Here is a 27,603-nt window from a genome sequence, read left to right as displayed (position 1 = left end):
TAATTTAATAACAAACAAAACATCACTGATTCAATTTTTTCCCGCAATAATAATAAATAATATATAATATATAAATAATATTATTATTATTATTTTATTATTTATTATTTTTCCCGCAATAGTTCTGAAAGTATACGGTTACTAACTTTACCGTTGACATTTCATTACCGGTTTCTCGGTTCAAAATTGCATGACGACACATAAGCTCAAAATCTAATAAACGTGCTACTGTAAGCAAAAAATGTATAGTTCTCTCAATTATTAATAACAGAAATAGTGCAATGAAGAAACAAGTATAGGACACGAAGGTTACGCTAACGTGAAATTCTGATATTAGGGGGTAATTGTCCACTGTGTCCAATATATCACGGTAATAATAATTTTCCCATTCAATTTCCAACATAGTATTAATAACCAGTCCACAAATAAATGCAAAGAGAATATTTGAGCTGCAATACGGATTTTTCTGGATCTTACACCAATAGTCTCTAATGAGGTACGGTTCTCGCAAAGGTTTTAAAAGCGCCATTACTACAACAAGTTCTACAAATATAAGAATTCCGATTAAAGCTCGAAAGATGTTTATCATTTTGATGGAATATTTTGTTCTTTCTTGTCGATATCGTCCTTTTCTTCTGTACGTTCTTTCTCGCTGCTTTTTGGTACAATTTCAATTAGCTCAGAATCTGTGTTGAAGATATCAGCAGTTTTGATAGATCTTTTATCAACTACTGCTGTGTTTTTTTTATTACCATATTTTTTAATTTTATCATAGTCACATGTAGCTTTATTAGCCAACACGGAGAGCTTTTTCGGAGTATCTCTCAAAAATTTTCTTATTTGAGAACGTTCCTCCTTGTTAAAATCAGACGTTACAGGCCATGGTACTGTTTCGTCCTCTTCTTCGATGGGTTCATCGATAATGAAAGTAATGTTACTGTCATACGCTGGTTCACTTATAAGTGTGATATCAACCAAATCATAATTTGCCATTAATTCTGAAAATTCGTGTAGTTTCGCCGAAAAGTTAACATAGTCAAATAGTCTTATGATTACTAACAGGAAAAATAGGGAGAACGCTCCAAGAATATAATTTCGGGAGGCATTACTGCATGCAACTATTCTTCTTAGAATGTCTTCAGGCGATTCTCCCTCACTCGCTACTTTTGAATGTTTAAGTTCCGTCAACGTTTTTGACGGGCTTAATATTCCGTAAATAACTAATATGAATCCATACGAAAACAACAATGTTGCGGTTATAGGGTTATTTCGCGCACTATCAGTAAAGTCTTTGATGTTCTTAGATAAGGTTACTATATCAATAAATGGCAGGAGCAAAACAAGAATAATTACAACTTGAACTACGTTAAAGAAAATTAATAACGTTGTAGGCGTATCCGATATCGCTTCCATTAAAGTTATTTTATTACTTAATACTCGTTAATTTTAAACATTATTCAATTTAAATCTGACGTTACACAATCAACGACATGAATTTTGTATGCGTCAAATATATTGTATGTCAAAATGATTTATTTTTATTATTTTATACTACTATAAAGAATATATTATACGAGTATATGAAAGGTACGTAAGAAAATGATATGTTTACGTAATTATTTGATACCTACTTGGACTATTTTTGAGAAATCGATATTCATCATTATTATGATCATGCTATTCCTAGTATAGTGGAAGGTGGTAGAACGCATTGTGGTTCGACTGCGGCGGCACCACAGCCACACCTATTTCTACCTAATAACAGCAGTGTTAAGCCACAAGTATTTCGGGCTTAAGCGCTGTGTTCTGCTGCTGTGTTCTGGTTTGGAGGATGTGGTAAGGGAGACATACTTTTCCGAGGCGTTCCAGCTTAGTCCTCAGGAGTAGCGGCGTCTGTGGCCGACCTCAGATAGGAATATCTAATGCATATTGGGAGCAAATGGAATCTCTTGAGAACAAAGATATACTACTAACTATTAACTACATCTTCATTATTTTTAGTACTAACAAAAACAAAATGGCCGTTTTGGCAAAACTATAATCAATTATTTAATAAAAGACCAGGTAGTATGTAATATGTTCTCTGACCTACTTTATAAGTGAGTACCAAACATTGCGAGATGAACTCGGTATCGTTAACAACGTTAATTAAAATTTTACAGCATTTGTGCTCTAATATTAATTATTTTGAGCAGTAGAAGCTTAGTAATGTGAATATACGCCTCTTACATTCGATTCACAGAGTGGATCTAAATTTCTCGGTAATACTGAAAATCGTAAGGAAACAAACACACCTAAGAGTTACTTAAAAAAAAAAGAGTTCCTAAGTGTGTGTGTCTACCAATCCGAACTTAGCCAATACGGTGGAATCTTAATTGTCTAAATCCCTTCAATATAATGACACTCGTGCCTAGCACTGAAACAGTAATAGATTCACAATTTCTTAATAAGGGAACGCTAAAGCCTTAATAAAATTAATAACCATAAAAATACAAAGCTCGACAGAAAAAAAACATCCACGTTAATAGCTCGTCCATACCCTAATTCCCAGTATACTCCCACGCCACTTGATTGACTTCGTTATCAAGCTTCCACAGCGAAGGTGAAAGTAAAATCTATTTAGCCAATATCTCGCGAAACAAAGTACCCGTTGTAGCATACTCTTACCGAGCACACGTTAGCTACCCCACCTATTAACTTCCTACTAACCTACCCGTTAACTTCCCTGCGTGCCTTTAGTGTGAACGAGACAGCCTGTCGCCCGTCTCACTCGCACACCCGCCACGTGGTACTAACCAGGTGTGCTCAACCTATCGGCAGCTATGTAGATTCAATTATGTTGAACTGTTGACTTTGCTGACACCCGTTTTCAAGGTTCGCTCGGAATAAACATTTAGAAAACGCTGTAAACAATATTAAACTGTGAAATTATTTTGAGGATGAAATACGTTATTTTAATAAGTGTTACAATGAAATGACCGAAAATAGAAGCGTCGATTAACAAGAAACTTTAACATCTTTTAAAACAGAACATAGCGGCGCTTATAAGGCAGAAATATGTGTGCATGTGTGTGTATATGTGCACTGGTGTCACCATAATATATATATTTTTAAAAGTCCTTTACTTAAGCTTAGTCGCTAACGAAATGCTATCATGTAAGCATATTTATGCAAGTGCTTAATTAAGTGGAGGGAAACTAAATCACAAGCGGTCGTCAGGTTAACAAATCAATAGAGATTAGCTGTGTGAATTACTTCGAAGTTAGGGCTAAATATTATGGTTAGGAATTGGCAGTTCCTAAAATGTATCTGTAATCAAACACTACCTGCACGTGTACTGTAAGTTTACTACTACTAATTCACAAAAAAGTATCTACCTACAGTGCTATAGTATTTTCTACATCGTACGTACATTAGGTACTTCTAGAAAACTAAAAAAAAAAATGAACTTAGTTATCACCTTAATTATTATAATTTCCTAGATTTCTAGAACTCTACTAACCACTAAAATACACACAATACATTATGCCAATTTTTACACAATTACTACAAAAACATTATGAATAACCGTAATAAGCATTGATAAATCATTATTACCTTGGAAATTCATGACCTTTATAGTTAGTACAAATGAGAAAAAATTGTAAACCTATCGGTCAACTACAATATACCTAGATTGCTAACAATAATTGACAGTGAAATACAATTAAGCCACATTCATTAATGTACTGTAAGCAACATTGTTCCAATAGCAAGAACAATTACATCTATCCGCACAAACACCCATTGAACAGCGTTCATCAATGCTATCAATTTTCCCAGTTACAGCTATTAGTGTGCGGGAATTGATTAATCGTTCAACTAATCGCCCGATCAGTTGATTGAGCCCGATTAGGGCGGCCGTACACACGACGGGTACGTGTTTGTGTTTGTACGCAGTTTCGTAGTTTGAAACACTGTAATTTTAGAAGTACATAACTAAAGTCAAATTAAGTTATAGTTTGTAAAACGCAGGATTTTAAGTATAGAATTCTTTGGATTTCTGTTGTCGCGGAAAATCGATAGTCAATATTAATTGCGAGGACCAATTTGCCAAGTCCTTGGAAAAAACAGTTTATGCAATGGATCTCAGATAGACATTCTTTTTCATCTTAGCCAAATTGGAGCACACTGATTTTTGCCAATCCACACAATTTATTAAACATTAATTTATCAAAAATTCTTACGACTCTACATTAGACTTGCGTTCTGTTTGCCTGTAAAAATCAAATAATGTTTATAAATATTAAAATTATAATCCACATTTTCGATATTCTCTCCGACGAAAATAAAAATAAAAAAACGTCAAGTTTGTAGCGCGCTTACCAGCAAACACTTAGTTGACCAACTGTAATAGTCACGTCCCTCGTATATAAAGTTCCACACATGTGCAAATGTACTCACGTATACATCACATACATGTAAATGTAAGTGTTTCAGTTGAAAGCGTGCCTCGAGTCGCGTTCGGTGCGTGACGTCATTATCTTAGGGACGTGACGCAGCCGTGGGCTTTACCCAAGCCAGCAGAAGTGCCATTTTTATATTATTCTAATTCTCGCCTGCCGAGTTCTACATAATCCCATTCTGTCGAATACTTTCTCAACGAATAAAGTTGCGATGCCATTTATCCAGAGGTTTTTCTTGGAAGACTAAGATCATCTTTCTATTTGAATAAATTTATCCTTGAATTTATATAATCTTGTAAAAAATAAATAGAACAATCTAAAGTGGGCCTGCGGTGATATGAATTTGAAAAGAAGGTTACAGTGAAATGATAATAATAACATGAATTCAAACTCGAATGTAAACTAATACGTTATAATTTTATTGCCAGTCCAATTAATATAATTTACAGCTTTGTGATAATGTTGAGTATTGTAAAGTAGCAACATTGTAAAATCCCATTATAGCTTTGAACTCATTTAAAATTGGATCACAGAATTTAATTTCCAGCAACATAACATAATTGTATGAGGTTCCCCATTATTATAATATCAAAACGAAAACATGAAAGTAAAACAGCCGGGGGCGTTTACAACACCCTGTAGCTTTCGGTATTTAGAGCGCCATTGGACCCATCTTCATTGGGACGACAACGGCACGGCACGGCTTCACTGTAGACGTAATAATATTAAATGGACGATGCAAATGTATGTAGTTTGCATACGAAAAGATATTTCCCGTAAAGGGAAAGCTGAGTCATTGCTATATCGAATAATTATTAACTTTCGATAAAAGCTTTCAGCTGATCTATCTTAGGTATATTTTTGGTCCTAAAATCAATTTCCACTTATTTTTCTCAGATAAATCTTCCTTATGAGATTATAATATTTAAGAAAACAGGCACAGTTGGTTTCATACAGTAGTGCACGACGCTCGTGTTATCGAATAACACTTGTGTCTATCGCCGACTCTGACAGTACTGACAGAAGTTCTGACAGCAACGGTGCCGTGCCGTTGTCGTTCGAATAAAGAAGCGCCTCTTGAACAAAGAGGATGGCGAATTAGCGTTATATTGCCAAGGACCAATAAGGCTTTGACAAAGGGACAAAGGTCAATTGCATTATCTTGCAAAGTCCATTGAAGAATGCTTTTAGGAAAACAAACTATTCGGTGTTCAGTGAGTGGAAATGTAATTTGAATATAAATGAAGTTTGTAAAGCGCGCTCTGTTATGTGATTATGGCTCTGGTCCCAAAATTTTAGATATTCGCTTAGTGTTTGTTGAACAGGTTTGTTTGTTACAGGATTTATTTGATCAACTCCTGTGACATTATGAACTCATCATTTATACATACTGTTTTCAAAATTTGAAGTATATTTTGTGATCCTAAAATTGTACTTTCTGCAAGGATTTCTTATTAATGACACTCAAAAATATTCATTACAAAAATTTTAATGGTATCACTTAAAATTTGAGCATTTGCTTGAAATGAATACACACAATTTGTATATTGCATTAAAGCTTTTATATTAATGATATATTCCTATTTATAACGAATAATAAATATTGTTATAATTTTCAATGTTATAATTGCATAACAAAAAAATATATCCTCCAGTTTTGGACACGTTATCTTAAACCTCATGGACATGGTTCAGGGTGTAACGTCATATAAAACTTTATCATCGACTTAATATCAAAGAGTTAGACATCCGTACTACCATCCCTTCAAACTCATGACGTAATGAATTCATTAGATGTCTTGCAAAGAATCCCTTTCCGCTATTCTTTTCCGGAGGTTCTCTTGATTCGATCTGAAAAATAGATCCGAGGGTATTTTCCTCTTTGTGAAAAATATTTCCTTATTTTCAGTTGCAAGAATTTCAATAATCTTAGGTCTGGTTATTTTCTATCAAAGTTATATTTTCCGAAAAGTTCTCCAATGTTTCTAAGTATGTTGCAATGTTACTTATTAATCGAATAGTATAGTTTTTCCATATAGGTTTAATTGTATAAATAGTTTAAGTAACGATATTTGTACTACTGCTATCTTTCATTCTTTATGGTTATTACTTATAAGGTTATTTTATAACGTATTTTAAAGATCAAAATAAGTTATTAGAAAATGAAAAAATAATTATGAATTTCAAATTTCAGTTTATGGATAATTCCGTTTATTCCCACAACAAAACAGAACTACCTACGCTAGTTCTAACAAAACGTAGCTTACGCAATAACCAAGGAGCCTTTGTTTTGTTATTCTATAAAACAACAATAACAAGACTCTTCAAGAAATCCGGGCGTTGAGGGCCCAGTATGGTAAATACGAAACTTAGCGAGCCCGAGCCGGGCGAATGGGAAAACTTACTGTATGAAAGATACCTTATAAAACTCTTTCTTTGGTTTATTTTCATGTAATGTATCGGGTTCGGCTATTTTCATACTTTTTTACGTATCAGCCGTAAATATATTTAGTGGTCAGTATATCTGTGAATATCAGTAACCGTTTCCAGATAGATCGCGAGACTGATCTCATTATGTTCCTGTCCCTACAATTATAATGTTTGATCATCTTTGAACATAGCGGCTTATATTATACTGCCGTGAACGTGTATATATGTGTTTTTTTGGATCACCTTCAATCTAATTTATCAGTTTAAAGGAGTCCATGGAATGTGATGAAAGATTATGTTTGGCTGCAATATCCTCGAACCAATTGATTCGTTTTTATAATTGTCAAAAGATGGTCACGTCATGTATGTCGATTTTAAAGTCAGTAATTTACCTCAATGTAAACCTAAAAGAACACGCGATAGAACTCGAAAAAGTGTTGGTACATCTTTATTACTTAGGCTAACCTTTAATTAAAGGTTAAACGTCTGCTTTATATTCATAACTCATGCTTTAATAAAACCGCAAAACCCCGACTCATATTATCTCGTTCGGCGCTCAAGGCAAAGTTTCTTTCTAGGTATTTTGCCATTGAAAAAGAAATAGATGGACGCTTAAAACTTTTTAGGCCTAAGGCATGATGTCCCGGAGCGGTCCCTATCAATTTTATTTGAAAAACTTTCTTGTTACGAGTTTATCTGATTGTGGGCCTCTTTAGCTTACAAGTTTTAAATATTCCCGGACCTTCCGAAGGAATTGAAAACTCGACAATCTTAAGCCCAACAAATGTTTTTTGTACACCGTTTTGCACCTCATTTCCCGGGCTTAAGGACCTCAACAATGTTTTTTTGAGTGAAATTTATAATGGCGAATTCATCAGAAGTTTAGCACTTTTTTGGTGGATTTGAATTTTGCTTCTTTAAATAAAATATTATACGTAGCTCCCAACATTGAAATTTAATGTCAAAAAAAGATTTTTTTCATGTGAATAAAGTAATAACTTGTAATTCACTAAATGATTTTAAACGAAGCAGTAGCATTTAAGGTCCATAGAGAAATGCCTTCCTTATTTTTTGGATTACGTTGAAAAACCTTGTGAAAAAGGCAGATCTATTACCGCATATTTCAAACCCTTAGAGTACTCTTGTATTTAACATAATAAGGGTGTGGTAGTAGTGGCGCCGTAGACGAACCAAAAATATTTTAACCATCTAATATCGTCAAGGTTTTCCTGTTTGCACCCATTTCACTCCATGTTATCTGAGAATACATCTCCGACTTTTCCCTTTACCCCTTCTACATTTTCTTCCCTATGCTCAAATATTACGTATAATGGGGAAAATTTAAAAATATTTTTATATCAACGAAATATCTCTATTGTTGTCTTAATTATTTATAAACAGCTACAGCTGAAGATCTAAAATTAGAGAAATATTATAAAATTACAAAATCTGCCTTCTTTAAAATATAGACTTCGTTACTCCCTCAATGTGACGAATGGACCTCAAATATTGAAGAGGTTTGGACTGGCGTGCTAAAGAGTGACATACAAACATACGTACAAACATATTGACCTACATACATGCATCCATAAGCTCGGAAAACCCCCGAAGTCGGTTAAAACTAGAATCACAAAAATCCCAAAAGTTGTACTAAAATCAAAATAATATGTCTTACTAACAAGTTATTGTAAAAATATGGAACAAATTGCTCTACCTCTTGTAACAATTTTCAACGCTGGTGTAATACTTTATTACTTCCAGTGTACTTAATCTAAAAACATTTTCTCACCTATGTACTGTGTAAGTCCCTTCAATACCCTTTTCAGTCCCTCGTCAATCATTTTGAAGGTGAGCGTTTAATCAATACGCTTGTTCGAGTGAATTCATTTCTGATATTCATAGTATTTAATACTTTAATTTAAAAAAAAGCAGATAGCCTAGTGGTTAAGAATGTTGACCTCTTGATCGAGGAGTCCGAAATTCAAATCCCAGGTCCGAGGTTCAAACCTCTGATTTAAAAAAAATTATGTGCGTTTTAGAAATTAATTATCACTTGCTAAACGATGAAACATCGTGAGGAAACCTGCATACCTGAGAAATCTTAATTTTTTTTTCCAAAGGTATGTGAATTCAAGTAATTCGCATTTGGCCAGTGCGGTAGACTATGACCTAATCCTTCTTATTCTGAAAGGAGGCCCGTGCCTGGCAGTGGAACAGTGGTTGATGATGATGAATACTTTAATGGATTGTTTCAGATGTTTAAAATTTGCAAACATTAGCAATCTATTGCTGTTCAACTCTGTGTACGAGTTCTGTTTGTATGGGACCAACGTGTTGGCCATATGCGGGCTATTGGGATTCACGCACGATATACACACACCTACGTCGTAACGCTACGTTAAGGATATCGTTATAACGTATTATATCGTCATCGTTATAACGTTTTGAAGGTGGTAGAAACCTTTGTGGTTCGACTCCGGCGGCACCACCGCCACACCTATTTCTGCGTAATACCAGCAGTGTCTGGCACTGCCGTGTTCCATTTCGAAGGGTGTGTTAAGGGCGACCTACTTTTCCGAGGCATTCCAGCTTAGTCTTCAAGGGTAGCGGCGCATCTGTGGCCGACCTCAGGTAGGAATATCTAATCCTATCTGGGGTTAATTACATATGTACATGAGTGGCAGTAGCTACTTACCATCAGGTGGACTGCATGATCGTCTGCTACTCCTATATTATAAAAAAAACGTTATTTATTTATTCAAAAAAATCCACAGCTTAATTATTTACAATATCTAACACTTAATATTAAAGTAATAGCCGATAATTTATTTACATTTTACGTTATAGAATATACAATCGCTAATTTTTTATTACATTATATCGCTATAACGTTTTAAACACTTATTGTCTTATAGCCCTACAATAAAACTACAGTATCGTATACGATAATACAGTCATGGACACAAAGTCGGGTGTTTTACATAAATATTCACCCAGAAATTAAGTCAAATTAGTTATTTAGATTTTGTCTTTACCGGGATTGGTCTCAGAACCTTCAGTGTGTAAGACTGGCTAGGTAGTTTTTAAATACAATAAACCCTCTAGCATATCAATTTCCCAATAACGTTTTATCAGCATTAAATTTAATAACATATATTTTACTTCGTCGAAAAAACAAATTGGCTCCTATAATAACTGTTATAAATTCCGTGAATAAAATTTTAAAAATAATATAAACCATTTTTCGTTGAAATGTATCACAAAATAATTTCAATGAACCGATATCGGTCTGTAATTCCAACGTTAATTTTCCAAACGTTGGTTTTTAATGTTACCGATATTTGCGATACGTATCGGTTGACCGAATTTATCCGATTCGGAGATTCCAATTATACAATACAATGAACATTGAACGTCGTTATCTATTGTAAAATGCCGGGCTATTCATTAATGGTTTTATTAGGTAAGTGGTATGTCTTCCTTTAATAAAACTAAGGTTTTCAATTATTTGCTTTCACTGCGGTCTATTTTTGTGGTCGTATTTTATTAGGAATCTGATATTTAGAGGCTTAGAGGATACTATATATACTGTGCGCGCGTGTGTATGCGCACGCTCGCGCGTGTGTGGGTGTGTGCGTGCGTGTATCCGTTTATGTAATTCAAATCCATGACATGATTCTATTTTTCCTATATAAAATGCATATTTAAAAAAAACGAAACTTTGTAAAGTACTATATAAATTTAGTAATGAAATTATCAAATTTATAAAAAAATAATATGTTTTATTTGTTTTCCTCTTATTATGAGACACTTAATCGCACAATTCCAAAGAGCCATTATGTGACAATGACGTTTTACGACCAGGAAAAACTAAACTCGTTTGCAAGCTCAATTTAACAAAAGATTACGTTTCTACCTACCGCCATTTCACGAATTCACGAAAGCCACAAACGATCTAAGAAATTACCATGACACACGTACTTAGACATTTTTATGTGCGTCACGTACGTCCAAATTCAGCCAGTGAAGTTTACAGCGCCTACGGGTCTAATTTAGTTCGCTACTGCCAGCCACAATTAAGCTTGTTCGCAGTTTAAATGTATTTTTATTCTGTTGTAATGAAGTTCTTTTTGTACTGGAACTACGTATTTGTTGTGGATGTGATAATGATAAAGACAAGTTTACAAAAATTGGTGGGGTTGATTAGGTATGATGATATCTTTTATCTTTCTGAATATAAACTCACTGCTTAATAAATTGTTAAAAATATTGTTTACAAACAAAACTCCAAAAACAAAAATAATTAAAAATATACCCAAAATTCCACGATTCAGAAAATTCATAAAACTGAGCCATCACTCCTCTCATTAGCCCAAATTATGCTAGCAAAAATATCCTAACATCCGAATCTAACTTTCTATACGTCTGTAAACAAAAGTCGTTAACCTAAAAATGTTTGAAAATAAATTAATGAAAACTTTACGCTTGAATAACCTACTATCTGGGCCTTTACATGATTTGACACTTTTGTTTATCCCTACGGCTTTCAGAGTTACTAGGACAACATAATTGGGGTACATTGTTGGGCTGATGAATATAATTTGCATTCATCGCCATAGAACATTGATTTTGTTTAGGCGTAAGTCTCTTTGTTATATTTAAAAATTAAACCAAAAAGAAACGCATCTCCTCACACGCTGTTTATGAACAAACTTGTAGCACACAACTACATGTTACTTTGAACGCCATGCTAAATTTCGTGAGTGATGCAACTTTCGACTGTAAATAATAAGGTAAAATAAATTTGATCAATTAACGATATACGATATCATTTAAACTTGTTTTTTATCCCCTTCCCGCCCTATTTCCCTTCAAAATACGTAAATTAATACATGTAGCGCTATCTCTTGATGACAATGGAAAGAAAACCAATATGTTACAGTTAATTTCTAAGCATTTTATACTATATTTCTCTTCAAGCAGAAACTACAACGACCAAACGACAGATGAACAAAAGACAGTCCCATCCTTATATCCTTTATAAATCGAGTAGGGGGTACATAAAAACGGCGGTGCTCGGGACGCGAAACAAAAAGCCAGGACAAAAACCGGTGAAAATGTCCGTAGCAACGTATATGCGGTGTACGCCCCACTAGTTATAGTCTGATAAATGATTGCGAGTGATATACTGTTGGATTTTTTGTTTTGCCTAAAATCGTTTGAGTTTAAACAATGAAACTAAAATTGCTTTTGTATGGCTTTAGAAACACTGTTGCGAGTAATAAAATTAATATTTGTTCATTTATAGCGCTTATAAAGATGCAGCCGAAGTTTAACTACGACTACAGAAGTTGGGATGTTCGACTGTTCTGTTAGTTGCAGACAAACTTCGATTTCGATTTTTGGACGACTTGCTTTAAACTTATGTTTAAGTTTTTAATCCAATATTTTCTCCTGATATTTTTGTAAATATATCGAATGCGAATATTAATATGTCATACTTCATGTGTACTTTTTAACTCTATATAACAATATTTATATTACATCATAAATAACTCTACACTCAGTTCCTTATCTTAGGTATCCATCTCACGGGTAACCAACCCAAAAATAAACCTAATTCATCATTTAAACATTTCCTCGTCCTACGATCTCTACATATGAAGCCAATACCTTAACTCTCCACAAATATTTATCCTCCACATTTAACATTAATCGCTGCAGAATTATCCGATTACCTTTAATGATTTCCCTACAACATCCTATTGGTTTTGGCTAAATACATACGCTTTGAGCAATTGATTGCAGTTTAACTTCCCAATCGAGGCAAACTTGTGTTAATGCAGACAAGTTAGGCTGAACTAGAACTTGCATACATAGATTGCTTTGTATTGCAGATAATATGTGTTATATTGTAAACTAGTGAACGTATTTATTTAATTAATTGTAAAGCGATTATTATGTTTCAGTATTATCAATGCCTTTAGAATAACGAATTTGCCTATGTAGATTTATAATATTTGCGCCTAATATTTGTGATAATTTTTCGAGCATGCAGCAGTTAATGTTTAAGCAAATGTTTAAAGCGATTAAGGTGTTTAACAATTGAAAGCAGTTACGTCCAAACTCATAGAACTTGCTTCATGGTAAGTTAGACAGAACTTGAATACAGTGCTGTAGCCAGATTTTGAGGAACGTCTTGATACAAATGATTCTTAGTCTGTTACTTGTTTTCGTATTATTTATCATAGTACAAATCACTTACAATGCTCCAACTTAGATTTAAAACTAATGATTGGAAGCTAGTATTTTTCTTTATTTTTGCCCTGTTACAGTAGTGTTCAGGGATGCTATGTTCTGTTGAGAAGAATATGGTAAAGCTGGGGCAGTTACACTAGACGTTTCAACTTTGTTCATAGAAATTACATACCACCCCATCACCTATCCTTACTTGAAGTTAATGACAGATGTCCACCGATAATCCTCTGAAGGGCTACTAGTTCTCTACCGCCCCTTTTTTTTTTTTTTTTTTGTTGACGAGGGGGAAACCTTCAAAAGGTACCCTATGCCGTTGGAGCGGCACGGGGTTATGTGGGATTCTTACCGCACTAAAACCCCCCCGGTGGCCGTCCTCGGCGCAGCGTAGAGGACTCCGGGATCTCCAACGGAACGCAACCGGAGTCCACTTGGCGCGTTGCCCCGCGGGCTTCGCCCAGGTGAGCTTGAAACTCACCACACCATCTGGTCTTCACGACGGTATGCGACCACACATATCGCCGTCCATCCCGGGGTTGCTGGCCGGGCGGTTCGAGCTCCCACTCTTGCCGTCCGCAACCCCGGAAGCCCCCTTTTAGTCGCCTCTTACGACAGGCAGGGGATACCGTAGCCCTATTCTGGTCCCGGAACTACAGGGACACCGCGCCGGTGGGCGTTACCTACGCCTGCGGCGACTCCTTCTTCGAGCGGGTTCAGCGCGCTCCCTTGCTCGCTCGGCGTCTTCCTTCGCGGACATGAGTATGTCGCAGATGGTGATCATGCCATCCCAGGCTTCGCTGCGCTGAACCATCGCCCCAACGATGGCCGATGGAGAGAGATCCGGTCCCACTTTTTCGACGAGTCTCTACCGCCCCTAATTAATAATTAATAATCAATCTATCTAATGTTATTTCCGCTAAAGATCGAAATTTGACACTTACTTCATACTACAAAATGTCCTATTTCGATCTATGGTATATAAAATTTGATTTTTTGAAACGGGAGTACATCAATGGCATAAAAAGTGTTTTTCTACAAGATAATCTTAATACAAACTTAGTTTTAACAGGTAGGGTATTTTATTATGTAACAATCTAAATCCTATCCTATCTAATCCTATTATTTTAACTAAGTACAAGTACTATTACGTCCAAAACTTAACAAGCTTGCGTTCATTCAACTAAGTTGGGCTAAAACTTGGACTCACTGCAGCATACAGATTGCTTTGAGCAGACAGATATACATTGTTGTTCAGTAGGAACTTATATATTCATAACATAGAACATTGTACAATTTATTTTGAAGACGTATTGTTGCTTATTATTCACAGTATTCATCGTTACGCGAAAATATACATACGATTTTTTATAATCCACACCTAATTCTGCACAACAACAGTATATAGTATTAAGTGCTGCTGTGTTTAGATTATGAAGGGTCTGGTAAGGGTGGCATACTAATCTGAGGCGTTCCGACTTAGTCCTCAGCGCTAGCAACGCATCTAATCTTATCTGGGATTGATTACAGTTGTCCATGGCCAGCACTAGTACTTATCAGATGGACTGCATGCTCAGCTACTCCCATATTATAAAAAAAAAATAAACATTACTATCAACTTTGACTAAACCACTACCGTGCCCCCTATAACGACAATCTTAATCATTTTGTAAAGATAATATAATTGCGCAATTATTTTATTATTGCTGTGAGTTTAAACGCGTTTAAGCATTTGCTTATTGTAATTAATTGTAGTTTAGCTACGAGTTCCAAACTTGACAAAGTTGCGTTAATTCGTACTAAGTTAGGCGCCGAACTTTGATGCACCGCTGCAGATATTGCTTTGAGGAACGGCCATGTAAGACAAACGCTATATCGTTTGTAACTGACTATAGTTAGCACACTTAGTTAATATATTGAGGTATTGACGACCCGCGTGGCTGAGCGGTCACCATACCGGCCTGACGCGCAGAGGGTCCCGGGTTCGATTACTAAATGATGAATTTAGGTTTCCGTTTCTGGGTCTGTGTGTTTGTGTACTTGTCTCTGTGTGTGTCTATAGCACCCGCTATACAGGGAATCCTAGGGCCGTATTAATAAACCGATCTCAAGTTTGAGATCTAACTCAAGTGCAATCTTAAGTTCGTTATCGTATTAATAAACAAAACTTAAGTGTCAAACATTAAACGCGCTCTCACTTGAGATTTGTCATCGCATTCGCTAATTAATAAATCAAACTCACGTCTCAAGTAGCCTCTTGAGATGCGTTCTGAGATGCTATTAGCTGAGTGTAGTCGGACCTTGACTTGAGTCGACGTTTACGTATCGCCGAGAAATGGATTTTGAAAATATTTTAGACGAAATAGATTATTACGATTATCATGAATTATTACGATAATATTGATGATCGCTTTAGTTCTCGGTTACCGAAAATTTATTTAAGGGACGCTCAAAATCCTTTTTTAAATGCCTATAAATAAATTTCAAAAAAGGTATAGATTCTATTTACACTATTTCACAGTATCACTAATTTTTATGTTAATTTATATCTTGATTCAACTTCATAATTTAGCTATTATGATTTAAATTTTTATGTTGTATTTTTAATTGAATGGAATTTTTATTAACTAATTATAATGAAATTATTTTATTTTTTATTTTTTCTCACGTGATATCCAGGATTGATTGATTTAATTAAGATTGCAATTGTAATTCATATATTTATACTCTTGGAGTATACTTCTGTAATGTACTTTTTTGTACCTCTTATTATTCAATTGCATGCTACTTTGCACTTATAAATGATATTTACTGCTATTTACATACAAAGTGTAACCAAATGTGTACGGTAAGGCTGGTATGTGTCAAAAATACTACAAATATAATTTTATAAACAATATATTATACAGAACTATTTCTAATATTACAATTATAAAATTTTAGTTCCTTTTCAAAGTAGATTTAAATGTTAAATTACTCAGCTTTACCTGAAAAAGAAAAACCAGAAATGCTTTATAATATAACCTAATTATATAAAATAGGAAATTTATTAAATTCTATTATTGCAAAAGTAGCTTTAATTCATAATTCCAAATATAGTTCTAAAAAAAAAAGAAAATGAAATTCCTTATAATATAATCTTTATATTAAATAGGAGATTTATTATTGACGGGACGACCCGCGTGGCGGAGCGGTCACCATGCCGGTCTGACGCGCAGAGGGTCCCGGGTTCGATCCCCGGCCAAGACTGATTTCTAAATGATGAATTTAGATTTCTGTTTCTGGGTCTGGGTGTTTGTGTATTTGTCTCTGTGTGTGTCCATAGCACCCACGATACAGGGAATCCTAGTGTGGGGCTGTGAGTGTAGAAAGCGTTTTTTTTTTTTTTTTTTTTATTACTCAAAATGTAACTCTAAATTATAATACCGAATATAGGTTTTAAAATATATACCTATTATATTTACTCTGTTTTTATTGAATATAATAATAATATTATAAGTAAATAACAGCTATATACCTAATAAAATCAAAAGCTTTTCTTTTTTTTTTCTAACATTGAGGCAGGGGGATGCAAAGATGCTGTTCACCGTCGGTGGACTGCTAGGCTTGATTATTACTTTCTCCTTTTCTTGTGTATCATCAGGCGGGGCGTAACAGTCATTTCTAAAATAAAAAAGAATATTAAGTAATGCAATCTGAAATATTACTAATTATTGTATAACCTTAACTAACGCATAGCTAACTATAGTTAGATATGTAGATGCAGTACTTCAAATAACAACTAACTTTTAAAACATTTAAAATACATACCTGATACAGTGTCGAAATCAATTACATCATCAGCACTAACAAGTAGCCCTGGAGTCAGTTACGATACATTTGGATTCATTTCTGCATCACTGGTAGAAGGGCCGCCTCCATTTGACAATGTTATTCACATTGTTGTTGCTTTAGGTCATCCACAAACGCATTCATTGCTTACTCATATCCTACAACATTATCATAAATATAAAATCATGCCATTTTTATCAAATAGAAGTCATTTGTATGTATAAGTTTCTGTATAATTTTCTTGTATATATTTTGTAAATAAGTCCATTTTAAGTTTATATTTAACATTTAATGTATGTTAGTAATTACAAATGTATCAATAAAGAGTTACATTATGTCACAGTAAAAAAAAAAGTTTCTGTTAATTCTAAATTAATAAGATTATAGTAGCTCTGTATGGAAGTTAACCTATACTACAGGTTTTTTACCCAATTTAGGCAGCTGACGATACTGAATTAAAATAAACGATTATAATAAAGACTACTCTGAGAAGATTGTAATTGTACTAATGCTTCATGAAATAAAGAATTATTATTAGGTATTTGGTTTAAGGTTATTTGTACACATGAAAAATAGATAAGTACTTACTTGACGGGGTATGTGGGAGATATTCACTAGCAATTTTATACCATGCAGAGTTCTTCTGTTGCACATAATGTCCGTCAATTTTTTTAAACTCCACTACACTATTATATGAAAACGTTTTTTCCACTTCACTGAATATGGTTTCTTATTCATTTCCATAATAAAACAGTCCAACTAATGTAAATACAGCTAAATAATTCGCACTTCACATCCAACTCATAACAAATAACAATGGAACAACAGTAAACAAACTAATGACGCGACGCGTTTTGTTCACAGTAACAGTATCTGAAATCAAACTCGTAATATTTTTTCCGAAAAATATTGTACGTGAAATCATTTACTTTTAATTAAATATATAATTTAAAAACTATTTGTTTATTTTATAAATATATTTAATGAGATATTTCACTACATTAAACATTTTATTGCATTAGCAAAGGAGCGGAACCGAAACGCTGCATGACGTGATTGTAATGTTCAACTCTCATTCATTCATAGCTGTCATTTTAAAAAATATTTTTAATCTGTTCTACTGTTTCGAATGAGATGCTTCTCTTGAGACCGGTATCAAATGATACGCACTTGATACTCATTTATTAATTAGCGACGCTCTCAAGTCGCTGATCGCAACTTAAGAGCGACTCAGTTGATACGAACTTAAGATTGATATTGAGATCCATCTATTAATACGGCCCCTAGTGTGGGCTGTGAGTGTAGAAAGCGTTATAATCGTAATGAAAATCTTAAAAAAATTGTAATTATAATTAATTAATATAATTGCGCAATAATTTTATCATTGCTTTGAGTTTAAACGCGTCTAAGCGTTTGCTTATTGTAAGTAATTGTAGTTTAGCTACGAGTTCCAAACTTGACAAAGTTGCGTTAATTCGTACTAAGTTAGGCGCCGAACTTTGATGCACCGCTGCAGATATTGCTTTGAGCAACGGCCATGTAAGACAAACGCTAGATCGTTTGTAACTGACTATAATTAACACAGTTAATATATTGTGTTGTATTTAGTTAAGAGTAGATAGAATATGAGACATATGATATAACAATATACGTGACGTATAAATGTCTATAACACTCAAATGGTTCCGGGTTCAATTCGCAGACTAGATAATGAATTTAGATAGTTGTTTAATGCGCATCCCTTTTACATAATATACAGTGTTATTAGTTATTTTTATGGAAGACCATCTTAAAATACAGGAAATCTTGAATTTTTTAGGAATATTTTATTCGTTACATGTACTTACATTTTTTTTTATAAATATGGAAAAAATGCAACCTCTGAAACGGCTTGTTTTGTACTGTATTTTTATCAAAAAATAATATAAAACCTATAAACCTATTACATACCCTTATAATTTATTATTATCGATACTATCTACGAGTATAAAATATTATTATTAACATGACCTTTCTGACGTAAGAAATAATCCATCACTACGTCATCCAAAACATCTGGATATATCCAGACATATCTGGAACAGACCTGTCAGTACTGCAATTTATAGCACAAGGACCTTCAGGACCGGTTACACAAATTCCCCTTAAGATCCATTACTCGGAGGGCCCTCTATATAGCCCGTAATTACAATGGGTGCTTTGTCCCCACGGGGACTAATTGAAGAATCGTTCGCCTTTTAATTGATAGCAGACATGCTTGAGGCCATACGAGGCTTGATGTTGATGATATCGATTGAAAGAGCAACTTGAAGAGGGTTTAATCATTTGTTGTATGCGCGGACTGTTGTGGTCGTAGAATTACTTAATGTTTACATTCAGGCTTACGGTATTACTCCCTGTGTCGTGGGGTTAAGCAGACTCAAAAATTTTAACAACAAGCGCGAAGACCAAAAATAGAAATTTAGTAGTATTATTTAACGACCCGCATGGCGGAGCGGTCACCATACTGGTCTGACACGCAGAGGGTCCCGGGTTTGATCCCCGGCGAGACAGAAATCTAAATGATAAATTTAGGTTTATGTTTCTGGGTCTGGGTGTTTGTGTATTTGTCTCTGTGGGTATCCATTGCACCCACGATAGACGGAATCCTAGTGTGGGGCTGTGGGTGTCGAAAGCGTATTTGATAGCAGAGTCTATCATAAAGATTGAAAGAGCAATTTGAGGATTTTGAGTAAGTTGAATGATTTTTATTGTAGAGTTATGTTTAATGCATCATTCATACACTACGATGTGTATTGTACGTGTCATGGACACATAAGTACACTAACACCCAGATACGGAGCCATATCTAAGTTTATTATTTAAATGACTTGACCGCGGATCGAACTCGCAATCCTATGCTTGTAAACAACGTATTACATGCTCGTAAGTGTGCTACACATTTCGGTAAGCGCTTGTTTTCTTTTTACCACGTTTTTATTTGATTGACCTGTATGTATGTAACGGAATCTTTAAACTCGATTTTTACTCACTTTGAACGGCCCGATTAATTTAAAATTATGAACAATTACCAAGAACCGATGACAATACACGATTTAAATAATGATATCTCATTCACCTCAACAGGATCGTCAGGAATCAGGATTAACGATTTTTTTATGGAATTTTAGCGTAGTTTTTAGTTTTTAAACTATAATTTATTACATTATTTTCTTCTTTTGTGAACATTTTTTTAGAAATAAGTTGTAAATACAATATCCAGTACGTTTGTTTGTTTGTACATGTACGCAAAACCATTGTGAACCAATCTTTTACATAATAAGAACAAATATATTTCAAATAAGATGTATTATTACCACTTTATTTCTCTCAATATTGGAGTATTTTATCGCGATTGCTGAGATATTTGATACAAACACCGGTGTCGAGGGAATACAAAATATTTCGTTTCATTTGTGGTGATATTATATAGAAGTCGAATCTCAAAACGTCTCAATCTCGATTGCTCTGAGATGACTGGGATGACAAGTAAAGTCGTATTTGGAAAAATCGTTGTAATTTTGTAACCTCATAATATTTAAGAAGCAAGCGAACATGCACTCTACCTGATGGTGAGTGGCAATCGCCGAGCTTTGACAGGTATCATCAATCCCAGATAACATTAAAGCTCAACCTGAGGTCGCCCATAGCTGCGCCGCCAGCCTCAGGACCTAGCTGGAATGCCTCAGAGAAGTACGAGGAGAAGTAACGTCTCCCTTACCACACCCTTCAAACCAAAACACAGCAGTGCTTAACACTGCTGTCATAAGGCAGAAATAGGTGTGGCGGAGTGTCTCTAGAGTCGAACCACAAAAGATTCTACCACCTGTATACATCGTAATGTAAAAATTCCTGACGCAATATTTACCTCATCTATACTCTTGAAATTGCACTAACCCTGTCAACTTCTAAAGAAAACGAATTAAATATTTCACTCTCTTGCAGACTCACTACAAAATTATCTTAAAAAAAATATCACTCGTCACTTATACCCAAAATATTACGTATTCGAACTCGTCGAGCCTTATTTGCAAGTTATTGTTTCACAACAAGCCATTTGCTATTGCCCTTCAGTACCTCGGGCTGTCTATATCTTTTAGTTAGTTCCCAACTTTGCGAAGTTTGTTAAGCAAACTTGTCAATATTGTTAGTGACTGGGCAGTGTTGAGATGTGGCCTCTGGGATGCGGACTGAGTTTGTTTTCGGCTGCGTCAGTAAAAAAATATTTTGCGGCCTTTCACTGTTTTGTGGGGGAACTTTGCGACCTGTATGCGTCTTTGTATCTCTGTCTGATAAGTCTGGCATTTTATATGTCTACCGAAAAAATGTGTAGAATACCTACAGTAGGTACTGGCGTATACCAAAAAATCTTTGTTGAATTATTTCTACATAGGTTCTTGTATGACTATAGCTGTTGTTTAATCACAAATTTTGACTGCGTAACTTTTATTGTACAATAACTGGTCACATTATCATTTCTCCATTCCAATATATACTATATTTAAATAGGAAATCATCACTCCTAATTTTTCACGTAATATAAGATAAAACAACACTTCTTATTGCAAAGTCTTTTGGATCTTGAAACAAAAACCGAAATGTCAGAACGTAATGCAACGTAATTGTTACTTAATCACTTCAACATTACATTTCTTACGTAAACCAATTATACTCGGCCATTCCTAAGTTTATGAATAATTGGTCGTATTTACGTTAACATATACAGCATCTCGACCTAAATTCCGTTTGAGGCCTAGATTATTTTATGAAAACACATTGAAAAAGTCTCGCAACGTTTTAATCAGGTCTCAATGGAAAAAAAGTTATTTAACGGCACTCGCTTTGCTGAGGTTAACTCGCTCTTAAAGGTACCCTTTGCTGGTCTACTTTTAATGGATTTCAAGAATTTTATGTGCAAATGTTGATAAGCAATACGCTTCTTTGAAGAATAACCGCAACTAACCGAGCGTATGATAATATATAAATCTTTTGTATGGATTAATGAATTAAATAACTCATTATTCATAAATTTGTGCCTTACTGTCCAGCCCTATATGTGTATATCACAAACAAACCTACTTATTATCTTAAATATGTGAAATGGATATTTACCTCTTCAACTTATTAATTCATTTTTAATCCTTTAAATTCTGCCTCTAACTCATAGGATTTCATCACTGTAAATTATCACATCACTGTATTATTAATGGACTTGTGGTGTAAAACCACCCAATATCATTTTATGAATCACGCTCGTATGTTATGTACCTTTTTAGTTATAAATTTCTTTAAACAATACATTAAAAATAAAGTACATTTAAACGTTTAAATAATCAATGTACAAGGTATGCGTTTTCTTTACGATGTTTTATGTAAAACTGAAAATCCAGGATGATGTAACGAGACTAATTCCCAAAGCGGACCACTAGAGCACGTTCGTTCTATCGCCGACAAAGCTGAGATGATTGTCGTTAGCCATGCTCGGGTAGTGTCACTTGTCATCTCACGAGTGGGAAGCCAGATAGGCAAGGTAACAGACCATTTGGAAAACGGACAGTTGCAAAAAAAAAATAAACAATAAAAATATAAATAAAGAGGTTGAATGGTTCGTAATAAAGTTAAATTGGTAGTATTTTCAGACAGTGGAAATATTTAATTCCAATTAAAATACATGAAAACCTCTTTAAATATAGTTTATATTACATCCACAATTCAGAAAATATCTGATACAACATACTTGTACATAACGTTTATTATTGAACTCGTAAATATTAATCATTTAACTTTACTTCTAGTCCCTGAAGAGCTTTACTGTACACCTGCTGGCTCCATCATCAAATCATATGCAAGATGCCAATTTATAGTCATTTGAACTACATATGCATTGTATTTCGATACATTAATTAACTACACTTAATTTAGACGTAAATAAAAATTGACTTCCAATATTTGATAACATTACGACTGAAACATATAAAAACATATTAAATAATGTAAGAGCCTCGAGTGTTCAAGCGTCAAATGAGCTACCAATATCCTTTCATACGTCCCTTTTAAACAGGTGATCAATTACGTGTTTATCCCTAAAACTCTTTCGAATAGATTATCGCGTGAAGCAATAAGACTGCTCGAGTGGCGATCTCAAACATGAGAGCCCTCGAGGCGCCTTCAGAAGGCAAACGAGGAACGTTTTAGACCTCAATAACACGCCAACGGGGCCAAGGCTAAATATTTTCATAACGCTCTATGTGTATTGTTTCCAAATATCTGTTTTGATCTGCAATCTTTAGTTCATATTGGAAACATAGATGTGTCCTCCAATTCTGGAAGAAGTGCCCTTTAGACTTAAGTAACAGTCGTCGTCGTTTTCAACACATTATAATCCCATGGCTAAGCGAATCTACTCTGAGAATTAGACGTGCTTAGATCGTAGTCCACCTGGCTAGCCCAGACCATATTCGTAAACTTCACCTTCGAAAACTCTTTTTCTTAATAACCTATTAAGCATGTAGGTTTCCTTGCGATGATTTCTAGACCCATGAAGCATGTGAAACGTAACTTTTAATACGCACATAACTTCAGAACAAAATTGGTCTGCAGGCTGAGACTAAGAATGGGACATACAGGTATACGCTCAAAAAATATTCTCTACAGAAGAATAAAAAATAAACCTAAAAATAAAAAGAACTAAATTCACATCATACCACGACACCACGCCGGCCAAATTCCGGCCGGTTTCCTGATGTTTTCTTTTAATATCAAATCAAGTAGTCATTTCATATTGCACTACTGCTTTTTCTAAGAATCTCCGATCCCAAACCATTATAACATCGGTCACGGCCATAAAATGAAACCTATTCCAGAGCTGATCCAAGAGTTTAATAAAAGAAAGCACTGATCGCTAGTCCACTGCGTTTCAACTGCTTCGACCGCGGCTTTGATCTTTGTTTCAAGGAGTATTGTTCTTAGATAAATAACTATTAGTTACTTTGAAAACGGCTCGTGCGAATCGAAGGAATCAGGTCATTGCGGCCACGTGCCAGTTTATTATCATTGTCCCTTGCAATCTGTTACATTGCAAGAAATGTAAAGCAGGGATGATAATTAAAAAGCAATACCGAGGTAGCCTAGTGACGCTAAACCATTTATCATCTATTTGTTTAGATTTTATTCAAATAATAGTTAATAATACTTTTTTATTATATGTTTTTATACTACCTAAGACTACAGTCCTATCTAAGGTCCACCACACGATTATCACTGACCCCTTAAGACTAAGTTAGAGCGATTCTAATAAGTATGATTCCCTTACAACTTCCAAACTAGAATACAGCATCACTTCATGTGCTGTTATCAGTGGCGCCTCTAGGGTTGAACCACAATAGGTTCTACGACTTACTAAAAAGGTGTTACATAAATTTCTATCATGAAATTTTCAGTACACATTGAAACTATATTGTGTTTTTAGTTTATTTAATATTCTGTCAAATTCGTGATAATTTATACATTATTCTACAGTGTATGTGATACTAATTCCTTCTCTTTTGGAACTAGATTCACTCACAACGTGATGTCAATAATCTATAACGCCATATGGGCGTATCTTATAAAATCAGAAACAACACCCACGAAATCGGATAACCGAAAAACCATTATGAAACATTAATATTCATACTTTGCACTCAATGCCCATATTTATTCCATTAAGATTAGAATGCGTTCCACGTTGTTTGCCAAATATTGGCATCACTTACAATGTAACATGCTTTGTCACAGCTTGAGTAAATATGCCACGTTTGACATGAAAGAACCAGAATAATCCGTAAACATTACTGGAGGGAAAATACGGAAGCTTTTTACCGATAATTGACTGCCTGGTTATAAATTGGGAGGAACTTTTACGAGGAAAAGAGCCAAATTTATGGTTATGTACCGGATACAAATAATTTTAGTGTTCCGTGTTGCGTTCGAGTATTTTGGTAATATCGTAAAAATAATGCATTAGCATATTCGCACGAGATCTTATTTAGATCTTGGCTAGGATTTGCAGGAAAAGTTGGATTCAAAAAATCTAATGGCTTTAAACAGTGGGTTAATATTATTTTTGCAAAGAAGTACAGACAACCGGATTTTTTTTCAATATTTTAATTGATCCTAGTATTGTTCAAGCAAGCTTTGCGTCAGACTATTACAAAACAAAAATATTATATTACAATTGTAAAATTCATTAAGCATTTTAATAGCTCGTATAATGGCTAATCATAGATATAATATATTTGTTTTAATTCTGTAGGGAAATACGATCTTAAGTCTTTAAACACCTTAAAGTAGGTTATTAAATTTTCATGTCCTTGTTTCTTACTAATAAAGTTGTCTAGAACACCTAACTTTAAACACGTAAATTACCTTCAATAATAATCATTAAAACTAAGTACTTTCCAGCACTTAAAACAGAACCACAGGTGCTTAACTCTGCCAACAATACTGACGCGAAACACAAAATTGTAAATGGGCAATCATTTCTCGGTTCCAGTCAAAATGGCCTCATAAAATCTGGCATAAAAATTGTTGCCGTTAAAGGTAACACAATAAACATAAGACCAGAACCGGCATACCTCACAATAAAGTCATAAGATGGTCCGAAACGTTATACGTGAGATGAGTATCTATATAGCGAAGGATTGTTATTTTATAGACTCTGACTAACCAACAGTGATAATAAAGTTATGAAAAATGGTAAAGATATAATTGACGTTGGTAAATATGATGATGATGATTGAATTAACAATAATGCTAACACTGATGCAACTGAAGACAACAAACTTTTGGGAAGAAGTAAATTAACTTATGATTTGGACGGAGTTTTGAAACCATAACACAACATCGGAGTAGTAGTAGTAGTATTGGTCTTAAAAGCATTCCGCATATAGGAATATTAGTGATTTTGATATAGAAACAAACATGTAAAGAATGGGTAATGACATAATTAGTAAATTATAGGTATGGTTTTTCAATGACAAAGATCAACTATAGAATAATGATGAAACTTAAAATAATTTAGTTATATATAAGTTAAGTATACAGGTCATATAAATGTTTTCAACATATACAAGTTTTGATATTCTAGTTGAATAAGCAATCTTCTTCATTCTGATAAAGTGAAGTGATGATGATGTATGGTTTATGTTTTAGTACGGAGTGCTCGAACAAAATTTTATGTTTTAACTTGTTTGCGCAAAAGCAACTTTCGCGCAATTACTGGTTGAGTTACAAAGTTATAGCCTGAATAATATGATTAACCTATAACTAGACGCGTGGGTTAACTGACCCCAGGTGGTATTTGATCGCAATTGTATTTTCAGTGTTTATTTATTTTGTGAACATGAACATTTGCCACCTCAAGTAATTGCTTTAGTATATAAATATATCACCTTAAATAAAGCTAATATCCACATCGTCGTTAGGTTTCTAATTTACCTTCTTCGAGGAAATTAGTTTTTGTTTCTATTCTAGCAAACCCTGAAGTCCAAAGTAAATAGTTTGCAGCCCTTAACGAGCTTCGCAAAATAAGTATAAGGAATGATTCTTACTGTAAGCGAGTTATAAATTGTGAACGGTTAAGTACATAGTGTTGCTATTACGATTTAAAATTCCAAACCTATTGCAACTTGTGGGACCTGTGACTTGAACCATCACTTTTGCGAATTAATAGGAGATAACACTTGAACGCCAGCAAAGTAAGGCTCGCAAAAGTCTGAGACTGCAGACGACTGCCGTCAATTGTCGCCGCCTTTCATTGGCGATGATAGCGTACATAAAAATTCAATAATTAAAGACCACATTGTTTTAATTACTATTATTTTGTAAGAGATATTTGTAAAAACAGCGACTTTTGGGAACCTAAGTGCTCTTACATAAAAATAATAATACAGTCATATATATTTTTAACCGACTTCAAAAAAGGAGGAGGTTTCTCAATTCGACCGTACATAATTTCTTTTTTATGTTTGTTCGGGGATAACTTCGTCGTTTATGAACTGATTTTGATAATTTTTTTGTTGTTGTAAAGAAGACTTTTGCAATGTGGTCCCATTGTAAGGAAATCAGGGTCTGATGATGGCAACCAGAGATCGAGGGGAACTTTCAAAAATCGTAGGGGCGACGAGTGCGTTGTAAGGTTTTTCATAAAGTATTTTTATTCATCTACAGTTTATCGCCTACCTATTGTGGTCAGGCTGCTCGGTAAAAGCTTCGCAAAATACGTACAAAGTCCGTAAGCAAACCACTTAACATTATGATAGTGCGGCCCAACGCAGTTTTTAATTAAAAACGATATTTTAGTACAAAAGTGTCATATCGTGAAAGAGGTTTCGTAATATCCTGCGGTTTGTGTGCAGGCTCTTAAATTGTGGCTTGAAGATGCCTCCGTGGCTTTAAGTTACACCTCGTTTGTCTAATAACATGAAATTAATTAATGATTATTAAATTTACTCATCATTTTTCTGCTGAAAGATAGACCGTAACTATAATAAAGAATCACTAATTTTATTTCCAATATTCAAGTAGCAATTATGCATTCCACGTGATAGAAAATGACTACATGCGC

The 27,603-nt window shown here is 34.4% G+C and overlaps 1 protein-coding gene and 1 long non-coding RNA gene across 2 annotated transcripts in view; one reads left to right on the top strand and one right to left on the bottom strand.

The window, feature by feature from the left end:
• The window catches only part of nAChRalpha1 (nicotinic acetylcholine receptor alpha1), a 319,225-nt gene that overhangs the window by 33,560 nt on the left and 258,062 nt on the right, over positions 1 to 27,603 (top strand). The window lies entirely within an intron of this gene.
• On the bottom strand, positions 15,913 to 17,832 carry LOC140749047 (uncharacterized). The gene is made up of 4 exons (XR_012103016.1): positions 17,547 to 17,832; positions 16,938 to 17,116; positions 16,645 to 16,790; positions 15,913 to 16,114 (listed from the first exon to the last, which is right to left on the bottom strand). It is a non-coding gene; the product is annotated as an uncharacterized LOC140749047 (long non-coding RNA).

Source organism: Epargyreus clarus, unplaced genomic scaffold (genome assembly GCF_041222505.1).
Source record: "Epargyreus clarus isolate Ecla_fem2 unplaced genomic scaffold, WU_Ecla_fem_2.2 ptg000017l, whole genome shotgun sequence".
NCBI classification, from domain to species: Eukaryota; Metazoa; Arthropoda; class Insecta; order Lepidoptera; family Hesperiidae; genus Epargyreus; species Epargyreus clarus.
This window is presented reverse-complemented; position numbering and strand designations above follow the sequence as displayed.